Source organism: Artemia franciscana, chromosome 3 (genome assembly GCF_032884065.1).
Source record: "Artemia franciscana chromosome 3, ASM3288406v1, whole genome shotgun sequence".
In the NCBI taxonomy this organism is placed as follows: Eukaryota; Metazoa; Arthropoda; class Branchiopoda; order Anostraca; family Artemiidae; genus Artemia; species Artemia franciscana.
In genome coordinates, this window is record NC_088865.1 from 2,752,084 (window position 1) to 2,767,714 (window position 15,631).

Here is a 15,631-nt window from a genome sequence, read left to right on the forward strand (position 1 = left end):
AGGAGCGACATTAAAACTTGAAACGAACAGAAATTACTCCGTATATGAAATGGGTTTTTCCCTCCGGAATCCCTCGCTCTTCACGCTAAAGTTTGACTCTTTGCCACAATTCTACTTTTTAAAACAATTAAAAGCTTTAGCGTAAAGAGCGAGGGATTCCGGAGGGGAAAACCCATTTCATATACGGAGTAATTTCTGTTCGTTTTAAGTTTTAATGTCGCTCCTTACTTTCAGCTAAAAAAATTAGTTTTTTGTTATTTAATATCTTTAGGGATTACACCCCCCCCCTTCGGCTATTATGTGTATACAGGCTGTCAAAAGGACATAACTTGGGATCGACTGAGTATAGTAATTTGGAACTTTCAGGAAATAATAAAGGAGCTTATCAATTAACCGAAGAAGTACAAAGAAAAAGTTTGCTACTAATATATGTTTGCTACTAATCAATAATACTACCACTTTTACATTTACTACTGATACTACTTCTGCTATTTACAATACCACCTTTATTACAACTGCTTGTAAGGATAAAATTATTAAGAAAAAAGTCACAAAAGTATATAAATATACAGGCTATTAAAAGGATATATAAAAAAAAGTTTTTTTTTCACTGAGAGTGAGAAGCGACATTAAAACTTAAAATAACAAGAACAATTTTCCTATATGAAAGAGGCTGTCCCCTCCTTAACGTCTTGCTCTTTATGGTAAAATTTGAAAATGTCATGACGGGCGGGGGCTAATTACCCTCTGATCACTTTTGACTCTTAAAAAGGGTATTAGAACTTTCGGCTTCCCATTGAATGACCCCCCTTTAAGTCCACACGACAAGCTCATCCATATGAAGTGCCTCTGAAAAAAAAATAATAAAACATTGGATCCGTATGGCCTTTAATAAGAAAAAATGCTATAGCGTAGCCAATGATGCTGGGAACTTCAGCTCTCTCTCTCTCTCCATGAAATGTTCTGGTACTTGTGTATTAAACGCCACTCACTGAAGTTTACTATGTGTAAAACTCGAGAACAAACCGGTTTCTTCGTTACTTTAGAAAAAAATTTGGGCTGTTTATTTGCACATTAGGGGGGGGGGGGTAAAGTATAGCGGGTCTGCATACAAAATTTCTTAGGCACAATTATTATGTATATTATGAAGCAAGAATTGTTCTCTTACTTCAAATTGACCAAATACTTTTATTTTATATTTCACGTGTATTCTTTCACTTGTCTTTGTCTTGTCTCGTGCTAAGCTGAAAGAAACTAACGAAGGAACCGCTTCTTTCTTGTCATTTTAAGTTTTCTTTCTGTAATACCAAGAAGAAACACAGATTTGCATAGGCAGTAACCCTTCGTTTTAGCTTAAATTTTTCAAACATTGGTGTTTCATATGACTTAACTATGTTTGAAATTCTTTATCTTATGTGATTTTCAAATGAAAAACAATTCACATACAATAATAAAAGTAATTGGTGTCAAGCTAGTATTCTGAAGATTTAACATTTATATTAAAAACACACTATATATATAAAATAAATTTTACACTACAGTCTATATACACTCGGTGATTCCTCAGGCTTTCAATCAAATATCTAAATTTCGAACAATTTTTGAAATGCTGATAACTCTGAGGATCGTATCTGTGAATCTGATGTTCAGCATACTAATATACGGAGTAAATTTTCCATGGTTTTTATTTTGGGTATTTTCGATAACAGACGTCAGCTAACACTGACCGTTATGGATAACTCGGAGAAAAACAACAATGGTCAAGGGCCCTCCAATTTGAATGTGGGTATATCGATAAACAACAATGAGGGCGTTCTTATATTGTTGAAATTTTGAATTCCTGAAAAGGAAGAAGCTTGGGCTTTGGCTCTGTTGTGAATTGTAGAGGCGTATCAAGGACCAGACCAGATTAAATTAGAAATAGTAATTTTCCCGATTTGACCCTCTGGAGGGGAGTGGGGGGCCCGTTAATTCGGAAAAAATACAAAAAGTGAAGTATTTTTAACTTACAAACGCTTGATCAGATCCTAATGAAATAGGATATTTGGAAGGATATCGTATCTCAGAGCTGTTATTTTAAATCCTTACCAGATCTGGTGACATTTGGGGGGTGTTGGGAGGGGGAAACCTAAAACTTGGAAAACACTTACAGTGGAGGGATCGGGATGAAACTTGGTGGTAAAAATAAGCACAAGTCCTAGATACATGATTGACATAACCAGAACGGATCCGCTCTCTTTGGGGTAGTTGGGGGGGGGGGTTTAATTCTGAAAAATTAGAAAAAATTAGGTATTTTTAACTCACGGGCGGGTGATCGGATCTCAATGAAATTTGATATTTAGAAGGATATCGTGTCTCGGAGCTCTTATTTTAAATCCCGAACAGATCTGGTGACATTGGGGGGGGGGGGGGTTGGGAGGGGGAAACCTAAAATCTTGGAAAACACTTAGAGTGGAGGGATCGGGATGAATCTTGGTGGGAAAAATAAGCACAAGTCCTAGATACATGATTGACATAACTGGAACGGATTCGTTCTCTTTGGGGTAGTTGGGGGGGGGGTAATTCTGAAAAATTAGAGAAATTGAGGAATTTTTAACTTACGAATGGGTTATCGGATCTCAATGAAATTTGATATTTAGACGAATATCGTGTCTCCGAACTCTTATCTTAAATCCCGACCGGATCTGGTGACATTGGAGGGAGTTGGGAGGGAGAAACTTAAAATCTTGGAAAACATTTAGAGTGAAGGGATGGAACTTGGTGGGAAAAATAAGTACAAGTCCTACATATATGATTGACATGACCGGAACGGATCCGCTCTCTTTGGGGTAGTTGGGGGGGGGGTTAACTCTTAAAAATTAGAAAAAATGAGGTTTATTTAGATAACTTCGAAGACCACACTGTCTTTCCATGACGAAAGTAAAACAGTTCAAAATAGGGATGATACCTTTTTATTGACAGTGAATAGATATAAAATTATTTAACCGGATATTTCGAACACATATACAGTGTTCATCATCAGCAGTAAAACTAAAAGACATGAATAAAAATAAACAAAATTCATACCTAATAAACTAATTACATATAATTTATTGCTCTTATTTTTTCAATGCAACAGCCGAGGCAAATCTCTTTGACCTTTTTGGTTCCGGTTCATTAGAATTATCTGACATATTACGTGACAGAGGTCATAGCTCTTAGGTGAGGTGACATTTACTTTATTTGACCTCAGTAAGTTATCATAAATTGAGTTCAATCCAAATTCACCTGTATCTCTGTTTATGGAATTATTCTTGAATAGAATTTTTTTTAATTTCGATTGTTTCCCTGAAAGTTTGCTTTAAACCTTTGTTCCTAGAAATCAAAGAAACATTTTCAAACAAAATAAAATGATTTGGAAAATTAAAGATATGCTCCGATAGGGCCGACGTGAAATCTTCAGGTTTTTTGCTTTAAAGACGATTCGTCTTTAGGGGACCAAGGTTCGTCGTCTTAATGAAATTTGATACTTATAAGGGTCTTGGGCTTTAAAGCTCTAATTTTAAATTCCAACCAGATCATGTAACATTGGGGGGAGTTGGAGGGGGAAACCGGAATTCTTGGAAAACATGAAAATTGGGGTTTTTATTTTATGAATAGGTGATCGGATCTTAATGAATTTTGATATTTAGAAGGATATCGTGACTCAGAGCTCTTATTTTAAATCCTGGCCGGCATTAAGCCTCTTATTTTCCTTTTAAATCAATCTATTGATTCATATAATTTTGCTAGAGCTCAAACCATATGATCTCTTGGCTGTTACCTCTTTTTGCCTCGTCACAAGTGCCATATGAGCTCTTAGCTCTTGTTTTTTCTTTATCCCTTTAGCCTGTGTCCAGATCCTGATTCTCACTTGAATTCCATTTGGTTTGTCAATATTACCGAGTGATCATAGGATTTGTTTATCTTTTTTGCATAATTTATGTGACATTTTACCCTTGCATCGCTGATTACCGCTAAGTTGACAAAGGCAATGATGAGGCAATCTAACTACATATACTATGTACAATGAAAATTTATTTTATTTTGTATCCGAGTGTGATTAGCTGTCTGAGTTGCGGAAGGAATGTTTTGGACGAGTGTTGGGGAGTGAATGCTGGTTAAAGGAGCGAATGGCTAAGAGGAATGGATATGCTTTTAAACAGTTGTGTAAGTTTCTTCGTTTAGGGATTAAGCATAGGGAATCATGTTTGAGGAGTTAGCTTGGTAAGAGTTTATTTACGGGTGTTTCTGAATTCATAAAGTGTTTGCAAGTTTGTTTGCTTGTTTAAGTTGTTTGTAATTAGGTGTTTGTTTAAAGTTGTATGTATTTTGCTATGGCCTGCAGGCTTTTTTGCAAATAAATATTATCTTATAGCCAATTAGCTCAAGCATCCAGCAAACATTTACTTTGCTTCAAATCCGCTATTAGATGAGTTTAACGAAAGATGTTTTGCTTTAAAGTGTTACTTTTAAGAGTTATTGTTATCTGACTTTTGAACAATTAAAAACAATGGCTATTTCAAAATTGATATTGGATGGGATTGGGAAAAAAAGGGCGAGAGGAGGGCGATTTGCTGTCCTCCGATCTTTTTTGACTCTTAAAGAGTGAACTAGAACTTACAATTTTCATTCAAATGAGCCTTCTCTGAAGTTTATTCGAGCGTCCCTTCCATAAGAACCATATATGCCTCCAGAGCATAACTTAAAATGCCTGCACCCGGACACAGAGGGGGAGTCGTGTCGACATTGGAATTTTTCCTATCTGACCTTTGAACTATTAAAAAAAACTCGAAATTTGTGCCTGATGGGTTTAGGGAAAAGTGCATGGGGGGATTATTTCCGATAAATTGAGCCCTCCCCGAAGTTTTTACGTGCATCCCTTACATAAAAGCCCTATGTGCCCTTTGGGCATAATTACAAAGCCTGGCCCCGGGAACTGGGAAGTTTTGTCGACACCGGAGATCTTTTTATCAGACTTTTGAAGTATTTTTAATCAAAATTCCGAAACTAGTCAGGGAAGTGTTTTTCGACTAGAAAATTACCAACTATGTTTGAGCTTCAATTATACAGCCCTGTATTTTTTTTAATTTGGCTTGTGTCCAGTTCCTGATTGCCAATTGAATTCCATTTGATTTGTCACTTGTTTCTCGTCAATATTATTTTAAAATCTTATTTGTATAATTTATTCCATATTTTACCCTTGTATCGCTGATTATCGCTTTTTTGACCAAGGGGATGCACAGACATTCTAACTACGTCTAGTCAATTAGCTCAGCCATCCAAAGTGAACCACTACTTTGTTTCAATTCCCTTATTAGATGAGTTTTACGAAATATATTACGCCTTAGAGTGTAGCTTTTAAGAATTTTTGTTATCTGACCTTATAACTATCTAAAAAAAATGGCTATCTCAAAATTTTATCGGATGAGTCTGGGGAAAAGGAGTGGGAGGCATTTCCAATCAAATAAGCCCTTTGCGACGATTATACGAGTATCCCTTCCATAAGAACCCTAGCCGACAGCCGGGTCAGGGGTGGGCAAGTGCCCACCTCAGATTTTCCAGGGGGCCCAAGATTCCAACACAAAGGGCCCTTTGCCGACTATAATAATCCATAATGTCCAACATAATCCATTCTGTCCAATTGATTTGAAATTACTGCACGCCTATTAACCAAAGAGCGTATTTACTTGACGACCCTTGGGGTAATTACGCTATTTGCTATTAATTATTGTAAACTTTGAAGGTAGGTAAGATACATAATAAAATTCTCGAGTTCTGTCAAATGCCCATTTCCTAGATGATTACGCGACACGAAGTGAGTCGGGGGGCCCAAGATGGAGTTTATGCCCACCCCAAGATTTGGTCCAAATGCTCTGGTTGTATTTGGGGAGAAGGCGAGAGGGGGATGGGGCTATTTGCCCTCCGATCTTTTTCACTCTTAAAAACTGAACTAGAACTTTAGATGTCCAATCAAATAAGCCCTCCCCGAAGTTTATACGAGAATCCCCTCCAAAAGAACCATACATGTCCCAAGAGCATAACTTGCGACACCTTCCCCCAAGCCCCGGGGATTTCGTCGACTCAGGAGGTTTTCTTATCTGAACTTTAAACTATTTTTAACAAAAATCGCTATCTCAAAAATTTTATCGGGTGTATTTGGAGAAAAAGGGCGTAGGGAGGGGGGCTATCTGCCCACGGATCTCGTTTGACTCTTAAAAAGTGAGCTAGAACTTTCACTTTACAAACGAATGAGCGCTCTCTGAAGTTTATGCGAGTATTCCTTCAATAGGAGCCATATTTACCCCCAGGGAATATCTTACAACATCTGCCCTTGGGCCCTGGGGTGTTGTGTTGACCCTGGAGTTTTTGCTACACAAGTTTTGAACTAGCTCTCCTAAAATTCCTTATTGGATGTATTCGGGGGGAAAAGGTGTAGGGGGGGCTAATTACCCTCTGATCACTTATGACTCTTAGAAAGGGTACTAGAACTCTCGATTTCCCATCGAATGATCCTCCTTGAAGTTCATACGACATCCTCTTCCATATGAAGTGCCTCTGAAAATAAATAAATAATAAAACATTGGAACCGTATGACATTTAATATGAGAAATGCTATAGCGTCGCCAATGATGCTGGGAAATCCAGCTCTTTCTCCATAAAAATTTACGGTACTTTTGTATTATACGCCACTCACTGAAGTTTAATATGTATAAAACTCGAGAACAAACCGGTTTCTTCGTTAGTTTAGAAATAAATTTGGGCTATATATTTTCACATTAGGGGGGGGGAGTAAAGTATAGCATTATCAAGCAAGAATCGTTTTCTGACTTCAAATTGCGCTAAACTGATTGTCTCGCGCTAAACTGAAAGAAACTACCAAAGGAACCGGTTTTTCCTCAAATTTCACGCAGCTTAAACTTGAATGAGCGGTGTATAATGCACAACAATCAGAATTCCTTCCCCCTATCGAAAATCGCAAATCGATTATCGCTATTATCGCTAATTATAATCTGGCCCGGGCTATAATCGCCATTATAACCCCCTATCGATTCTCGCCAAGTTGACAAAGGCGATGAAGAGGCAATCTAAATACATATAGACAATTAGCTCACGCATCCAAAGCGAACCTAAACTTTGCCCTCAATTCCACTATTAGATGAGTTTACGAAAGGTGTTTCGCTTTAAAGTATTACTTTTAAAATTTATTGTTATCTGACCTTCAAATTATTAAAAAAATGGCTGTCTCAAAATTGATATCGGATGGGTTTGGGAAAGTAGGGCGTTGGGAGGACGACTAATTGTCCTCCGATCTCTTTTGACTCTTAAAGAGTGAACCAGAACTTACGATTTTCATTCAAATAAGCCTTCTATAAAGTTTATTCGGGCATCCCTTCCATAAGAACCATATATACTTGAAGTAGCTCTCCTAAAATTCCTTATCGGATGTATTAGGGAAAAAAGGTGTATGGGGGCCTAATTTCCCTCTGATTACTTTTGACTCTTAAAAAGGGTACTAGAACTTCTGATTTCCGATCGAATGATCCCCCTTGAAGTTCATACGACAACCTCTTCCATATGAAGTGCCTCTGAAAATTAATAAATAATAAAACATTGCAACCGTATGGCATTTAATATGACAAATGCTATAGAGTCGCCAATGATGCTGGGAAATCCAGCTCTCTCTCAATGAAAAATTCCGGTACTTGTGTATTATACACCACTCACTGAAGTTTACTATGCGTAAAACTCGAGAACAAACCGGTTTCTTCGTTGCTTTAGAAACAAATTTGGGCTATATATCTGCACATTAGGGGGGGGGGGGGTAAAGTATAGCAGGTCCATATGCAAAATGTTTTAGGCACGATTATTCTGTATATTATGAAGGAAGAATCGTTTTCTGACTTCAAATTGTTCAAATACTTTATTATAATTTTCACATCTACTCTTTCACTTGTCTTTGTCTTGTCTCGCGCTAAACTGAAAGAAACTAACGAAGGAACCGCTTTTCCTCGAATTTCACGTAAACTTGAGTAAGCGGCGTATCTGGGGGGATCGGGATGAAACTTGGTGGGAAAAATAAGCACAAGTCCTAGATACACGATTGACATAACCAGAGCGGATCCACTCTCTTTGGGGTAGTTGCGGGGGGGGAGGTTAATTCTGAAAAATTCGAAAAAATGAGGTATTTTTAACTTACGAACGGGAGATCGGATCTTAATGAAATTTGATACTTAGAAAAATATCGTGTCTCAAAGCTCCAATTTTAAATGTCAACCGGATCTAGTGACATTGGGGGGTTTGGGGTGGGGGAACCCAAAATCGTGGAAAACGCTTAGATTGGAGGGATCGGGATGAAACTTGGTGGGAAAAATAAGCAGAAGTCTTAAATACGTGATTTACATAACTGGAACGGATCCGCTCTATTGGGGGGGGGGGGGGGGGGGTAATTCTGAAAAATTAGAAAAAATGACGTATTTTTAACTTACGAAGGAGTGATCGGATCTTCACGAAACTTCATATACAGATGGACCTCGTAACTCAGATCTCTTATTTTAAATGTCAACCGGATCCAGCTTCATTGGGGGGGGGGACCGGAAATCTTAGAAAATATTTAAAGCGGAGAGATCAGGATGAAACTGGATCGGAAGAATAAAAACCTCTCTAAGATACGTGACTGACATAATAGGACCGGATTTGCTCTCTTTGGTGGATTTTTGGGGGGGGGGTAATTTTGAAAATTGAGGTATTTGTAACTTACGAAAGGGAGACCAGATCTTAATGAAATTTGATATTTAAAAGGATCTTCTTAAAGTCAAAAAAATTCAAATTTTAAATTCCGACCAGATCCTGTGATATTGCGGGTGAGTTGGAGGGGGAAACCGGAATTCTTTGAAAACGTGAAAATTGGTGTATTTTTATCTTACGAATAGGTGATCGGATCTTAATGAAATTTGATATTTAGAAGGAATTCATGTCTCAGAGGTCTTATTCCAAATCCCAACCAGATCTTTTGACATTTGGGGAGTTGGATGGGGAAATCTTTGAAAACACTTGGAGTGGAGGAATCGGGATGAAGCTTAGTGGATAGAATAATCAAATGTTCTTGACGCGTGATTGACGTAACCTTATTGGATTGGCTTTCTTGGGGGGAGTTGGGGGGAGGGGTTCAGTGATTTGACGAGATTGGTGCTTCTGGACGTGCTAGGACGACGAAAATTGGTAGGAGTGTCAGGGAGCTGCACAAATTGACTTGTTAAAGTCGTTTTCCCAGATTCGACCATCTGGGGGGCTAAAGGGAGAGGAAAAATTAGAAAAAATGAGGTATTTGTAACTTACGAGTGGGTGATCGGATCTTAATGAATTTTGATATTTAGAATGACATCGTGACTCAGAGCTCTCATTTTAAATCCTGACCAGCATTAAGCCTCTGATTTTCCTTTTAAATCAATCTATTGATTCTTAGAATTTTGTCAGAGGTCATACTATATGAGCTCTTGGCTCTTACCTCTTCTTGCCTCGTCAGAAGTGCCATTTGAGCTCTTGTTTTGGATTTAAACCATAAAGTACGGCAATAAACAATGAACATGTGGCCGTTATTTGAAAAGCTATAGATAACTTGGAGAATATGAACAATGGGCGCGGGTACTCCAATGTAAGCATATCTAGAAACAACTATGAGGGAGCTCTTGCATTGTTGAAATTGTGAATTCCTGAGAAGGAAGAAGCTTGGGCTTTGGACCTGTTTTCAATTGTAGAGGCAAATATATCTTCAGTAATTATTTCAGAATTATGAGATTGCCTACAATTTGTTTGGCAGAAAGCTTAATTCTAAGTTTTCCCATTGTGTGTTTTTTTCGTCATTCCATTCAAGTTACCCTGGATTCTTTTCATTTTTATAGATTGTCTTAATGCTTGGCTGTACAAGCAAAAGTATTTAAATCATGTAGAATAGAAGGGTTTCAGTAGGTTAATCTTTTAAAAGTTTCATACAAGCCAAGGAAGTGTTTTTTGACTGGAAAATCACCAACTATTTTTTAACTTCAATTATACAGCCCTGTTTTTTTAACCCTTTTGCCTGTGTCCCGATCCTGATTGCCACTTGAATTCCATCTGGTTTGTCAATATTACCGAGTGATCATAGGAAATTTGTTATCTTATTTGCATAATTTATTTCACATTTTACCCTTACATCGCTGATTATCGCTGAGTTGACCAAGGCGATGCAGAGGCAATATAATTACATATTAAACAAAAAAGCAAGTTTTTTTAAATCAAGGAGGCACACTCGTGCCTCTTTAAAGAGGCGAACCATGACAATGTTAAGCGATCTTCGGTTCCAGCGGTCGCAGAGGGATGGGGAGAAATACATTTCGTAGCCCGAGCTCCAACTAAGAAACCTGCCAAATTTCATCCCCCTCCGACTTTTCCTTCATGGAGAAAATTTGGCCGAAAGTTTCGACCACCCAACCCCACCCCCACTTTAACGTTGTCCGATCGGGCTGAAATTCACAAGTTAAGGTCCCCTAGGGCCCAGGAGCTTATCCGCAAAATTTCAGCTCGATCCGATAACTCCTTTCCTGTTTTCCAGAAACCACGCATAGCCACTTAATGTTCATTTTCTTTTTTTTCTGCCACGCCTACAGGTCACAGCCGATATCAGATCTGGGTGTACGGAGACTCATTCGACGCAGAATTCTCCGAGTAATTATCCTGGAAAGTTTCGTTGGAAAATCTTAACCCCCCGATTTTCTAGCTTAAAAAAACAAATTTCCCCATTGAAGGTAAAATTTTCTCTTGTAATAACATGACTTGTTTGACAAATTCTTACACTAACAGCGGCTTGGCGCAGCGGAAGCGTACTGGGCCCGTAGCCCAGAGGTCGGTGGATCGAAACCGCTAGCTGCTAACTTTTTAAAATTTGTAAAATTAGGTAATTTTGTCAGTTTGAATTTATTGATACAGAAAGGAAGAAAATAAACATGGAAACATGTGATCAGAATTACATACTGGAATGTTCACAAGAATTTATACTGAAGCGGGGGTAAGGCTTGATGGAAGCAAGTTAAAAGAACCATTTAAATTGATTTCCTAATTGAAGCCGTTGGTGAAATTTTCTATTGTAATAAATTGTTTGATAACAAGCATAACAGCAGCTTGGCGCACCGGAAGCGTGCTGGGCCCATAAACCGGAGGCGGGTGGGTAAAAACCACTAGCTGCTAAATTTTTAATTAAGCTGCTAAACTATTAAAATTATCAAAATTAGATAATTTTGTCAGTTTGACTTTATTGATACAGAAAGCGAGAAAATAAACATGGAAAATTTTTATTAAATTACATCCACCATGGATTGTAGAAAAACGTACAGAAATAATATGAAAAAACTTCGTTTTCTTAAAGAGTTAAAGAGGCTGCGTCCCAAAGTCGAACCTTAAAACGTACAGGAATTAGGAGAGGCAGTTTGGGGGGCTGCCACCCCCCAAACTCCCCGCTTTTAACGACTCTTTTGTACAGTTTTTTGTTGTGGGGGACTGCCACCCCCCTAACCCCCCGCTCTTGGCTTCGGAAAGGCCCTCTTTTAATTAACAAAAAATTGAAATGAATGAATAATGGAATAACTTCGAAAAATGTTAAACACAAGAGGACAGTAGAACCATTGCGCCGAAACTAGTAATTAGTAACAATGAAGTCTGTCACGCATTGATTAAAAAACGTTCAGAAATTAAATAAAAAAACCATTTTTTTAACGGAAAGTAAGGAGCAACATTAAAACTTAAAACGAACAGAAATATGAAGTTTTATGAAGCTCCAATCACTCCTTCGTAAGTTAAAAATACATATATTTTCAAATTTTTCGCAATTAACTTTTCCCCCCCCCCCAATAGATCGGATCCATTCCAATTATGTAACGTATCTAAGAATTCTGATTGTTTTTCCCACCAATTTTCACCCCGATTCCTCCACTCTAAGCGTTTTCCATGATTTTAGGCTCCCCCCTAACTCCCTCTAATGTCACCAGATCCAGTCGGGATTTGAAATAAAAGCTTTGAGACACGATATCCTTCTAAATATCAAATTTCATTGAGATCCGATCACCCGTTGGTAAGTTAAAAATATTTTTATGAATTTTTCAGGATTAACCCTCCCCCCCGAATTACCCCAAAGAGATTGGATCTGTTCTGGTTATGTCAATCATGTATCTAGGACTTCTGCTTACTTTTACCACAAAGTTTCATCATGATCCCTCCCCTCTAAGTGTTTTCCAAGATTTTAGATTTCCCCCTCCCAACTCTTCCCATTGTCACCAGATCCGGTCGGGAGTCAGAGCACTGAGACACAATATCCTTCCAAACATCAAATTTCATTAAGATCTGATCAACCGTTCGCAAGTTAAAAATACTTCATTTTTTCTAATTTTTCCGAATTAACCGGCCCCTCACTCCACTCCCAGATGGTCAAATCGGGAAAATTACTATTTCTAATTTAATCTGGTCTGGTCCTTGATACGCCTGCCAAATTTCATCGTCCTAGCTTACCTGGAAATGCCTAAAGTAGCAAAACTGGGACCGACAGACAGACCGACAGAACTTTCGATTGCTATATGTCACTAGTAAAAACCATAAGAAGTTCACTAGACCGTCAATTTCAAATCTAATGAGCCTCCTCTAAAGTTAATGCGACCACCCTTTCCATGAAAAAAAACTTTTACACCCGCGGAGTATAACTTGATACCCTCTCCGTGAGGGCTCCGGGAGGGGGTTAATCTTTAAAGACATAATTACTGGACTTTTCAGATATAATGAATAAATTGACTAACTCAAAGTGTTGATTGGATGGATTTAGGGAAATGTTGGGCGTAAAGATTGGTAGCTGCCCTCCAATCCCTTTGACTCTTAAAAACGCACCAGAACTTCTGATTACTAATTTAATGAGCCACTCTGAGGTTTTTACGACCACCTTTTCCATAAGAATCTTATATTTACCCCAGGGTGTTACTCACATCCCTTGCCCTCAGGGCTGTTGGTGGTTTTTTTAATCCTTAAAGACATAATTTCTGGACTTTTGAACTACATTGAACAAAATGACTATCTAAAACTTTTGATCGGATGTGATTGGGAAAATAATAGGTTGGTCTGAGGGTGTGGGGTTTGGTCACCTTCCAATCACTATCGACTCTCAAAATGCGCACTAGACCTTGCAATTTCCAATACAATGAGCACCCTCCTAAGTATATTCCACCATCCTTTCCATAAGAATCTGAAATGACTCACAGCTCTTGTTCTAAAGGTTCTAAGGGGGAAGGAAGGTTTAGTCCTTAAAAATAGAGCTACTGGACTCTTTAACTACGCTGAACAAAGTGGCTATCCCAAAATTTTGATTAGACATGTTTGGGGAAGGGAAGAACGTGGAAGGGGGATCTAGCTGCCCTCCAATGAATTTTGACTATAAAAAAGGACTAGACCTTTTAATTCCCAATCCAATGAGCCCCTTTGAAAGTTTATGTGACCACCCTTTCCATAAAAACCTTATATGCTCCCGAGGTGTAACTTTCAACCCTTGTCCTGAGGGCCATTAAAGGGTTGTCATCCTCAAAGACACATTTTCTGGACCTTTTAACTACGATGAACACAATGACTCTCTAAGAAATTTAATTGAAAATTTTTGGGAAAATGATCAGCGAGGCTGGCTGGTGGCACTCCAATCACATTCGACTACTAAAAAGGGCACTAGCTCTTTCAATTCCTAATCAGATTAGCCAATTTTGAAGTTTCTACTCCAACTAAATCTATACGAAAGTTGCTGGTCTAAAAAAAAAATTAAACGAATAAATTAATTATACATTGTGCCAACATCGCTCTTTACTTTGACATCCCCAAATACATAATTACTGGATCTTTAACACTGCTGGACAAAATAGTTCTTTTAAAATTTTGATTGGATGTGTTTTGGGAAAAAATAGGTTGTGGAGGAGGGGCTGGCTGTCCTCCATTCGGTTTTGACTCTTAAAATGGATAATAGATCTACAGACTTTCAATAGAATGGTGTCAGGCCAAATTGGCTATTTATTAGTTAATTATTAGTTAACATGCTAGTTTTGGTAGAGGACAATAGAGCTTTTTTGTGTTTTCTTTTTTCTTTATTTTAGGGTATAAATTAAAAGGAAAGTTGCAATTACAACTAATAATTAGTGCATTAGTTACTTAATGATTAGTTAACATGCTAGTTTTGGTAGAGGACAATAGAGCTTTTTTGTGTTTTCTTTTTTCTTTATTTTAGGGTATAAATTAAAAGGAAAGTTGCAATCACAACTAATAATTGGTGCATTAGTTACTTAATGATTAGTTTGCATGCTAAGTTTTGGCAGAGGATTTACTTTACAGTCTAAATTAAAAGTAAAGTTCCAATTTACTGCAACTATTTATTAGTTGCATTAGTTAGTTAATTATTAGATAATCATGCTAGGTTTTGGTAGAGGACGACAGATAGGGGAATGTCCAACAGATTTTTAGAGTACCTCCATAAGAGGCATAGACCAGGAAGGACCTTGTCCCTGGCGGTCCATAATAGAAACTGGGGCACCCTTTCCTGGGGCCATAAATACAGGTGGAGGAGGAAGAAGGCCCCTCAAATGTACACTCAACAGGGCCCATTGGTGTGTTCACACGTCCCATGAGTTACGAACCTTCTCCCAGTAGTGAGTTAAATTGCATGGTAATGCAGAACACCATCGTGGGAGGATCCTCTGTAGGAGGAAAACTGCGGCAGGACATAAGATCCAGATCAACGGACAATAGCCTCTGTAAAGGACTGCTTCGACCCTTTAGGGGTATCTGCAAGACTGGGAAACTTGCGGTCAACTTTTCCCACTTGAGGAGTGGCGCCCCTTAAGGAAATTACAGCCTAGTAAACAACTCAGCACTCGCATGGGGTTTTGACTATTGGATTTTTTCTGGGCTTGGTATGTTATGATGGGCATTTTCGGGCTGAAAAACCTCTTCCTAGCTAATTTATCTACTGTGGGTTGCCTCTCCATAGTAGCATAATCTTTGTAGGCATGAATATATAATGAGTCGGAGGTAATAGGCTGTCTTTACAGGATTTCGACACTTGTTGATAGAAGAGCATCGCCAAGTGCTGAAAACCCTATTGTGAACAAGATGGGCCCAGGATTGCATAAAGCCTCCAACTTACTGGAGGTCCCAAGGACTTCTTGCTGTCTGGTTCTAAGCTGGCATAAGCGCTTCGGAGGAGACGAGACGATATTTTGGTCCCCGTCCTGCACTGGTATCCGGGATCATTGCTTTTCCCGAGGCCAAAATAATTTCAAAGATTTAAAGAGCATAAAAAAATGAACTTGGAATGTTACGACGTTAAAAAATAACTAAGGCATCGACATTTTGACTGACGAATTCAGACGGTTTGAACTGGATTTATTAGGAGTATCAGAAACTCATATCTCAGGAGTAGGAAGCATGAAATTAGGTTACATATGATTTTATTACTCAGGCAGGAAGGATGGGGTAGACAGGCAGGGAGTAGGGCTCATGATGAATGAGGAAGCTGCCAAGTCTTGTTTAGGCTGGGAAGGTATTAATAATAGAATACTAATTG

General features: G+C 38.3%; 1 long non-coding RNA gene across 1 annotated transcript in view; it reads left to right on the plus strand.

The window, feature by feature from the left end:
• The first annotated feature begins 3,930 nt into the window (after positions 1-3,930).
• The window catches only part of LOC136024750 (uncharacterized), a 40,174-nt gene continuing 28,473 nt past the window's right edge, over positions 3,931-15,631 (plus strand). The window contains exon 1 of the long non-coding RNA XR_010616899.1: positions 3,931-4,188. This is a non-coding gene — a long non-coding RNA (uncharacterized LOC136024750). The remainder of the gene's footprint in view (positions 4,189-15,631) is intronic.